The sequence below is a fragment of the Ictalurus furcatus genome, chromosome 13, assembly GCF_023375685.1.
Source record: "Ictalurus furcatus strain D&B chromosome 13, Billie_1.0, whole genome shotgun sequence".
Taxonomy (NCBI): Eukaryota; Metazoa; Chordata; class Actinopteri; order Siluriformes; family Ictaluridae; genus Ictalurus; species Ictalurus furcatus.
The window spans coordinates 28,319,887-28,330,893 of record NC_071267.1 but is presented as its reverse complement, the minus strand read 5'-3'; the positions used below and the strand labels follow the sequence as shown (position 1 = coordinate 28,330,893).

Genomic DNA, 11,007 nt, shown 5'->3' with positions numbered 1-11,007 from the left:
CTCTCTCTCATTGTCTAATGTTAATGTTCATGAGTCCACCATCAGGAGAACACTGAACAACAACGGTGTACATGGTAGGGCTGCAAGGAGAAAACCACTGCTCTCCAAAAAGAACTTTGCTGCCCTTCTGCAGTTTGATAAAGATCACATGGACGAGCCAGAAGGCTAATGGAAATGTTTTGTGGACAGAGGAGACCAAAATATAATTTTGGGTTTAAATGAGAAGCGTTATGTTTGGAGAAAGGAAAACACTGCATTCCAGCATAAGAACCTTCTCCCATCTGTGAAACATGGTGGTGGTAGTGTCATGGTTTTGGACTGTTTTACCATCATTGATGGAACAATGAAAATATCAGAACATCTGTCCATGAACTGAGTCTGAAGAGAAAGTGGGTCATGCAGCAAGACAACGATCCTAAACACACGAGTCGTTCTACCAAAGAACGCTTAAAGAAGAATAAAGGAAATGTTTTGGAACGTCCGAGTCAAAGTCCTGACCTTAATCCAATAGAAATGTTGTGGAAGAACCTGAAGCAAGCAGTTCATTTGAGGAAACCCACCAACATCCCAGAGCTGAAGCTGTTCTGTACTGAGGAACGGGATAAAACTCCTCCGAGCCGATGTGCAGGACTGATCAACACTTACCCCAAACGTTTATCTGCAGTTATTACTGCACAAGGAGATCACACCACATACTGAAAACACACTCACTCACAGATGTGTCATATTGGATCATTTTCCTCAATAAATAAATGACCAAGTAAAATGTTTCTGTCTCGTTTGTTTAATCAGGTTCTTTATCTACTTTTAGGACTCTATCTACTATTTTGGGTCGTATTTATGCAGAAATATAGAACATTCTAGAGGGTTCACAAACTTTCAAGCAGTACTGTAAGCACGTCATTGTCAACGTCTACAGTCAAGTGACACCTTCATGAATGTAATGCTTTAAACATATAATGATTATAATAATGAGTCTTTATTGATCACATATACACTATGGCGTAGTGAAATTCTTTTCTTCGCATACCCCAGCATGTCAGGAAGTTGGGGTCAGAGCACAGGGTCAGCCATGATACAGCGCCCCCTGGAGCAGAGAGGGTTAAGGGCCTTGCTCAAGGGCCCAATTATATATATAATCCTAATATCTATGACTATTCTAGCTTGTCCTGTGACAGTGGCTGTAATTCCTGAACGGTTATGTATGTAATATTTTTGAATTAAAGCTGAAACTGTACACTTCATTCACACCGAGACTGTGTAGAGACAACACCACCAAAACTGTCTCACTGTCCCCGTACTTTATTATTAATTTTTACCCCCCCCCCTCCCCTGTCTTTTTTTAATTTCCTCTACTCCTATATTTATTCCTTTTCTCCACTGTGCTGATCATTAATCTCTATGAATCATGTTTAAATCACACACACACACACACACACACACACACAAACACACACACACACACGCGTTGGAGGTGTTGAGAAGTGGTGTGTTGGTTTAATATAAGGCACGTGAGCGAGTGTTACATCACACACTGATCTTATTTACATTCACTCATAATCATAAAAAACAACAACACAGGAAAAACAAACATCACCATAAAGGAGAGATGCATAGACTCTTAATAAACACTCATACACTCGAGTGTGTTCGTTAGTGTGTTCAGCTCAGTGAGTGTGTAGGTGGATCAACAGCGTGCGTGTGTGTGTGTGTGTGTGTGTGTGTGTGTGTGTGTGTGTGTGTGTGTTAAATACACTATTAAAAGCACCAAGTCAAAGGCGTATTAGAGATATTATTAATGCAGTTTAGTTTTTAAAAAATACTCAAATACCTCAAATTTAAAAACAAAAAAAAATCTAAATAAAACTAATAAAATGCCACTTTTGCACAGGAGATAAAATCCCCATGGCTCTGTTCCCATAATCCCGTAAATCAGCGTGAAACTAACCTCAGGCACGTGTCGATCATCAGCTGTACGAAATCATTGCAGTGATGTGAAAATGTAAAATCTGTAATATATTGAATACTTTTAATTATCTATCTAAAAAAAAAATAAAATAAACAATTCGGCTGCATCCCGAATAGCACAGAATAAACTAACAGAGAGTATCGTAACTGAGCGCGCGCACGCACGCGTGCTACGGTTACCATGGTTACAGTAAATGAGTAGTATGCGGTTTGGGACACAGACATTAAAAACAATCTTATTATGACTCTTATTATACGAATATTCAGGGTATTGTGTGTGTTTTTTGTCTGCAGTATATTATATAACTAGGTAACGTCCTGAAAACCAATAAAACAATATACTGCAATATCTACGATATAAACGAGGGATAATATTGTTGCTCGATTCTTTCTGAAGATATTTTTCTCTCATGTCGCATTTCCGACGATTTCGCAGTGGCGTCGTGAATCGAAAAAACAACACGGAGAGTCCTTTAATGCAGCGTTTAAAAGTGCAGTATTTGTAACGTTTCGAGGAGAAGTGGGCGGAGCTGAGCAGCTTAGTTCCAGCAGGGGGCGAGGCTAATTTCAGGGCCCGAAAAAAAATGTAAACAGAAACTTGAAATGAAGAAAACCTAGAGAGATTCACGGCATGGAAGAAAAAAAAAAATAATAATAAAAAGTTCTATCTCTGTATCTTTAATAATTCAAATGTAATTATTTTACTTTGAATAAATGTTTAAACATTACAAACTGCAACTTTAATTCAATATTACTAGACTCTGACAAGCTCCGGATAAAATGTAGTGCTTTTTAAACTGAATACTGATTTAATATCGTATGAAAACATGATCAGATCGTCGCGGTAACGCTGTTGTGGACGTTTACGGTGTATATCGGTGTACAAAATATATATTTTGGCACGAAATAAAACATTCTGATGATCTTCACAACATTCAGACACATTAGAAAGTTCAATAGCGGGTCCATAATTCAGAGAATGGAAAAAAAAAAAACAAACAAAAAAGTCATAAAACAACAGCGTTAAAGGATTTAAATATAAAAACATTCAGTCGAGATCTCTCACTGAAAAAACTGCGATTTTATTATAAATGATAGAAAAAGGAAGTGAAAGTGGAACCGTCGCTCATCAGATGGGTTCGGACCTGAGGGGGACTGTGTGTGCGTGTGTGTGTGTGTGTGTGTGTGTGTGTGTGTGTGTGTGTGTGCGTGTGTGTGTGCGTGTGTGTGTGTTTCCCCCTCTTCACTGGTACCAGGGGGTCTTGCGGACCCAGTGCAGTGTGAAGCCGGCATCCGTGCGGATCTTGATGGACGCCGCCTCGGCCTCGCGTACCGTCTCCTTCACCGACTGCATCAGATTCTGAGCGTTGTGGACCAACATCTCCGTCGCCTACACACACACACACACACACACACACACACACACACACACACACACACACTTATTCCATGACTCTCTGACACTCATCAGACTTTTACACACTTTTATATTTCTACTGTGTTTAATGAAGTGAAGTAAGACTGTAACGGGAACGTGTTTGTGAGCGCTCTAAAGATTTGATTAATTTAAATAAAGTTCATTAATTAATAATTAAGGATGCGTTAAGCGTTAAGCACAAGCGCTGATTGATTAAAGAGGACACCACAGCCTCGTCCTTTTGGTTTATATTACCTCACACTTTTGTTGTTGCAAAGTAAAATGTTTTTTATTAAACTGTATGAACTGTTTTTTTTTACCAGGCAAATGAATATTTTTATAAATTTCTATTTAAACTGCGGCTGAAATCTAAAATGTCAGTATCTGTGCCTGACGCAAATATTAACGTATATCTATAAAAATTCATCCATTCAAAAAGTCCGATCTGGAGCGTATATGCCCCGCCCACCCGGGGGCGTGTCTTCCCTGCAGTAGCAGGGTTCCACACACACACCGTTCACTTTCCCAACTGAGAATAAATGTTCGGAGTTTATTCATGAGCAAGTGGGCGAAGTTGGTAAAAGATGTTCTCCGTGTTTAGCCGGTTCGCTAAGTTACTGACAGGTTTGATGAGACTGGGCGGGGCTGTGGTGTATCTCGAATGCTATTGGCTGTAAATAAAACCAAGCGCTTCTAAACGCCGTCACTCTGACTTCCTGTTTCACAAGGAAATACGTCGACATACAGAATGAAATCACGGCTAGGACACCGTTTCATGGAGAGTGGTTCTCAGAGTGGACTCTGAGGAACCACAGGGTTGTGTGTGTGTGTGTGTGTGTGTGTGTGTGATTTATTTTATAGTTAACGTGAGAGAAGCTGCTGTAGCGGACCTGCTCGGACTCCTCCTCGCTGATGTTGGTACGTCCCAACATGGTGGCCTTCACCGTGGAGAGAATCTTCAGCTGAGTGCTGATGGTGGGGATACGCTCACACACCTACACACACACACACACACACACACACACACACACACACACACACACAGAGAGAGAGAGAGAGACAACATCAACCACTTAAACATGTTTACATGATGGTTTTTAACTGAAGCTGCAGTGACGTCTTTATGAGTGAGTGTATGTGTGTGTGTGTGTGTGTGTGTGTGTGTATGTGTGTGAGAGAGAGAGAGTGAGTGTGTGTGTGTGTGTGTGTGTGTGTGTGTGTGTGTGTGTGTGTGTGTGTGTGTACCTGCAGCAGGTTGGTTCGGATGCGTTTATCCGTGCACTGCTTAGCCACCTCCTTAGCGAGCAGCGTCACCTCGTCCGAAGCCTTGGCGATGTCTTTAGCACACTGGATGAGAGCGCGCTTGTTTCCGCTGCCCCCTCGCACCAGCCGAGACATTTCTGCCATCAGCAGGGCCATGCGCTTCGCCGCGCCGATGATGTCATTACCCTACACACACACACACGTTAACAATAAAGAACACACTGGCTTGTGCTAATGCTACAGTATATATCTTTCTCACACACACACACACCTTGCTAGACCACTTGCGGGCCTCCTCGTGCAACTGCCGCGCCGCCACCATCATGGGCTCGCTGACCATCTCTCCGGCCCTCTGCTCGGGGAACTCCTCATCTTTCTCTTCGGGAGGCGGAGGCCGTGGGGGCGGGACTTCACCCTCAGGCAGGGGGGGCTTCGGGGGGGCGCCCTCATCGTGAATCTAACAGGAAACGACCACAAAGCAACACTGAGCCAACGGGTCCACATGAGGTCATCTCATAAAGTATTTACTGTTAAACTAATCAACACACTTATTACTCAATTACAGATCAGGGATTAAGAATTAGCAATCGAGAATGAAGTATTAGGGATTATGAAATATTGATTAGGGACCAAGAGCTAGGGATTAGAGGTTAAGGATTAGGAATTAAAGATTACCTATTAGGGATTACAAATAAACAGATTAAGAGATTAAGAATTTACTCTGGGTTAGGGACTGGGGATTAGTGATTAGAAATATTAGGGAATAGTGAGTGGGTATCAGGGATTAGGAATATTGGGGATTAGTGATCAGGAATATTGGGGATTAGTGATTAGGAATATTGGGGATTAGTGATTAGGAATATTGGGGATTAGTGATTAGAAATATTAGGGAATAGTGAGTGGGTATCAGGGATTAGGAATATTAGGGATTAGTGATTAGAAATATTAGGGATTAGTGAGTGGGGATTAGGGATTAGGAATATTGGGGATTGGTGATTAGAAATATTAGGGATTAGTGAGTTTGTATCAGGGATTAGGAACTATAAATAAGGGATATAGGAATGATAGGAAAAAATGAAGTATAGTACTGTTTCACTTTCAGTAAAATTTGAAATGGGTTTAGAATTAGAGATCAGACATGTCTGATTTCAGATAGCGTGTCTCTCTCTCTGTGACTCACACTGAGCTGCTGGAGGTCTGGAGGAGGAGGAGGAGGGAAGTCAGGCTCCTGAGGCTGAAACGCTTCACGCACTTTAGCTACTGACGCCAAAATCCTGTAACCCGAGTCCATAAAGCCTTTCTGTAGAGCTGAGAGAGAGAGAGAGAGAGAGACACACAGAGAGTAGAGGAGACAGAGAGAGAGAGAGAGAGAGAGGGATGAGGGAGAGAGAGAGAGAGACAGAGAGAGAGAGAGAGAGAGAGACAGAGAGAGAGAGGAGCAGAGAGAGAGAGGAGGAGAGAGAGAGAGACAGAGAGGAGAGAGAGAGAGAGAGGAGAGAGATGAGAGGAGATAGACAGAGAGAGAGAGGAGAGAGGGGAAAAGGAGATTTAATTAAACTTATATAACCTTTTGTCTGCTGACTTGTATATATATATGTGTGTGTGTGTGTGTGTGTGTGTGTGTGTGTGTGGTGTGTGTGTGTGTGTCTCTCACTCGGGGTCCTGTATGTTGTTGGCCACACCCTTGGCCCCCATCACCATAGGTGATATAGAGGCGCTGAGCTCATTGGCCGCCTCACGCAGCGCCTCTCTGAATTTGGGCTCCTCGGAGTTTTCCACTTCCCGCTTCGCCACCAGCACGATACGATTGGCCCTGCGCGCTATACTCGTCGCCCCGGCAACCAGCATCTGAGGCTGGTGATTGGTCCATGGCCACGTGGACACTTCTCCAGGTCATGTTTTAATGGCTTCCTCTGACGCGTCCATCAGGGGACTTGGTGTCTATCGCCTCATCCACCAGAGCTGAGTGAGTGAGTGAGAGAGGGAGGAGTGAGAGAGAGAGAGAGAGAGAGAGAGAGAGAGAGAATTTTATCCTCTAGATACTTGAAGAAAAAATAAATAAATAAATGTATTGAGCCTTATATGTATTTACTGAACACAGTGATTGTATGACGCTGAAGCTACAGCTACAGCCACAGGGGGCGGTGCAGAACTGGAAGCTGATGCAACTGTTTCAGGTTTTATAACAACACAATGAAATGTTTTACATTCCTTAGACATATTTGTGTGTATATATATATATATTATATACACACACACACAACTATTTTGGGCTTACTAGTTCATTTTCTCAACGTTTCGATCCACTGGTTCTTCATGGTCTCGAAAGTGCTCGTGTGCAAGCCTGGTTCCCGGGGTTCTTCAGCAAGATGCGAGCAGCAGACACCACCTACAACCAGACCAGGTGGGGTAAAACATCAAAGTATAGCGGTACACTGTGATATAGAAATCTGTAAACATTATGACGCTGCTACAGAAAGTTGATCACAAACACACAAACCTGAGGCGTGAGGTCCCTGGCGGACTTGACGGCAGCATGGATTCCCGTCCACTGTACTGCGATTGGCCGTTCCCACTGCAGCTGCTTTGTCTGCCGTTGCCCCGAGTCTCGCGGCGTGAGTCTCAAAGCCTGCAGCTCGCTCCTCAAACATCTGGTTCATAACAGGGATTATAAACAAGCACTTAACCCCCGTGCTGTTCCCCTGCTGAAACCTGAGCTCCATTTCAGACTGAGTTTAGCAGTCAAGCACAGCGATGCTAACCCCCTTTTAGACAGGAACTACATATACATATATGTATATAAATATATATTATCATGCGATTTTATTTACTAATGAAAAAAAACTTATTTATTTTCTTATGAATAAATCGGATGGCTGAAAGGGTTCATTTCTGCTTCTTTGTGTGTGTGTGTGTGTGTGTGTGTGTGTGTGTGTGTGTGTGAGGTACCTCCTCTCGGTTGGGGGTGCCACGTGGAGCGGTCGCAGCTACAGCCAGCAGCTTTATCGGAGGTCGTCGTGTCACTGAAGATGTCGGACACTTCCTGTGTCATGGCCTCCTGCATTTTTACCTTTAAGATCCTGAAATACACAAAAGTATCAGACTGTCTGTTCATCTGATGTAGTGATCTGATGTAGTGACCCCTGATGGAAGTGATCAGATGTAGTGATCAGATGTAGTGGTCAGATGGAGTGGTCAGATGGAGTGACCAGATGGAGTGACCTGATGTAGTGGTCTGATGTAGTGATCAGATTGTAGTGACCTGATGTAGTGATCAGATGTAGTGATCAGATGTAGTGACCTGATGTAGTGGTCTGATGTAGTGATCAGATGTAGTGACCTGATGGAGTGATCAGATGTAGTGACCTGATGTAGTGACCTGATGTAGTGACCTGATGTAGTGACCTGATGTGGGTGATCTGATGTAGTGATCAGATGTAGTGACCTGATGTAGTGGTCCTGATGTAGTGATCAGATGTAGTGGTCTGATGTAGTGGTCTGATGTAGTGGTCTGATGTAGTGACCTGATGTAGTGACCTGATGTAGTGATCAGATGTAGTGGTCTGATGTAGTGGTCTGATGTAGTGATCAGATGTAGTGGTCTGATGTAGTGGTCTGATGTAGTGGTCTGATGTAGTGACCTGATGTAGTGACCTGATGTAGTGATCAGATGTAGTGGTCTGATGTAGTGGTCTGATGTAGTGGTCTGATGTAGTGACCTGATTGTAGTGACCTGATGTAGTGATCAGATGTAGTGATCTGATGTAGTGGTCTGATGTAGTGATCTGATGTAGTGGTCTGATGTAGTGAATCAGATGTAGTGGTCTTGATGTAGTGGTCTGATGTAGTGGTCTGATGTAGTGGTCTGATGTAGTGGTCAGATGTAGTGATCAGATGTAGTGGATCTGATGTAGTGATCTGATGTTAGTGATCAGATGTAGTGGTCTGATGTAGTGGATCTGATGTAGTGGTCTGATGTAGTGGTCTGATGAGTGATCTGATGTAGTGATCAGATGTAGTGATCGTGTACACAACACTGAGCGAGTCAATGATCACAGGACTGATTTGTGTTATGTGTGTGTGTGTGTATATATATATATATATATATGTGAGTGTGCGTGTGTGTGTGTGTGTGTGTGTGTGTGTGTGTGTGTGTGTGCGTGTGTATGTGCGTGCATCAGTGCTTTGAGAAGCTGCTTTTAAAGGCGCTTTATAAAATAAAGTTTATTTATATATATTACCATTCAGGCTGCGTGCTGGAGCTGCTGAGCGAGTGCCTGTGCCTGCGGTGTATCCGCCTGTCCTCGAGCACTCAGTTCAGCCAGTTGTCCCATCAGCTGCTCCACCTGCTCACACTTCCCCATAAGCTCCGCCCTCTGGGAGCCAGGTAACACGTGGGCAAGACGACGCCCCTCAGCAACCAGCCCACCGAATTGCAGCTTGACCTGGAGAGAGCAACAACAGCCATGTTTACATTCCATCTATCAGAACAGGGTTATGCTTAAAGGATAATCTGTTTATTAATCTGTCAATCCCTTAACCTGATATTAATCCTGTAACCTGATGTTAATCCCGTAATCTGATATTAATCCTGTAACCTGATATTAATCCTGTAACCTGATGTTAATCCCGTCATCTGATCTCAATCCTGTAACCTGATGTTAATCCCGTAATCTGATATTAATCCCGTAATCTGATATTAATCCTGTAACCTGATGTTAATCCCGTCATCTGATCTCAATCCTGTAACCTGATGTTAATCCGTAATATGATATTAATCCTGTAACCTGATGTTAATCCCTTAATCTGATATTAATCCTGTAACTTGATATTAATCCCGTAATCTGATATCAATCCCTTAACCTGATATTAATCCCGTAATCTGATGTCAATCCTTAACCTGATGTCAATCCTTTTAAATTGATCTTAATCCCTTAACCTGATGTTAATCCCTTAACCTGATTAGTTCTGAATGTGTGTTTATATGGTGCTGTACTGACCCACTCCTCCGTCCTCCATGGTGGGGTTGTCTATCCAGCGCTGCGCCTGCTCCATCTTACCCTCCAGGTGAACAGCGCTTTGGCTGGCCGAGTGTTCGCTACAGCGCGGTTCGTTTTGGACTGCAGGTTCTGCAGAGCGTGGCGATCTGCTTAGCCAGGGCACGAGCCTCAGGGGTATCACCTTTACCTCTACACACACACACACACACACACACACACACACACCACACACCACACACAATTACACTTCCTCAGTTACAGCGAAAAGGTGAAGAGGAGCATCAAGACCACCATCACCAGCTGAACACACAGTGTTAGAGAGACTGAGGCTGGAACACACACTCGCACGCTCCTTCAGGATACGTACGCTTTGCGGAGTTGCGAGAGTTTTGCCAGTGAGAGCGGCGATTTCGTTCACGTTGCGCAGGATGTCGTGTGTAATCACGCGGATCCTCACACAGAGCTGCGATGTTCTGAGCCTCGGCGAGGAACAGCCTTCACATGCTCCTCCCCCTCTGGGCTGGGAGGCGGGGTCAGCTAGCCAGGCCTGCGTATACACACCACACACACACACACACACACACACGTGAGATTTGAGACACAGATTTAACATGATCTAATCTTCATGTTGTTGGAGTTTTACACTCTTCTGTAAGGTTGTAGTGTGTGTGTGTGTAAGTGTGTGTGTGTGTGTGTGTAAGTGTGTGGTGTGAGAGAGAGAGAGAGAGAGAGAGGAGAGAGAGAGAGAGAGAGAGAGACCTGTGCTGCCTCTGCTTTCTTGGCAAGTGCGTGTTTGGAGTTGGTCATGGCCTCCAGTTTATCTGCTGCATTCGCTACTTTCCCAGACAGCACGGTCCAGGCCCTGAGCAACCTGCTGCGCTTTCTGAATGGCCACAGGACTAGTACCAGAACCCCTGCAGTGTACACACACACAACACACACACACACACACACACACACACACACACCAAGATAAATGATGTCAGATGCTGATTCATCATGTTCAAAAGTAATCATCATACAGCTCTCATCAATGACATGATTCTGACATGATTCTGATGAAACCCCCAAATAAAGACTGCAGGAGTTTCTTCACATCTTCTTGGTTTCATCCGAATGCTGACGCCATGTCCACACAAAGCTCTAAAAAAGCATGTATGGGATCTCATTGTGGGAAGGAATGGATCAGGAGAGGGGTACAAAGGAATTTCAAACCCAAGTCAACAAAAGGAGCGTGGTTCAGAAGAAGAAGACCAGCGACTTGGAATGGTCCAATCAGAGTCCAGATCTAAATCCTATCTAAAACCGGTGGAATGATGTGAAGAGGACTGTCTGCAGGAGAGCTAATCACTTTCTGAC

The 11,007-nt window shown here is 43.8% G+C and overlaps 1 pseudogene; it reads right to left on the bottom strand.

Moving 5' to 3' along the window:
* Nucleotides 1-1,468: 1,468 nt before the first annotated feature.
* The window catches only part of LOC128616825 (vinculin-like), a 27,427-nt pseudogene continuing 17,888 nt past the window's right edge, over nt 1,469-11,007 (bottom strand).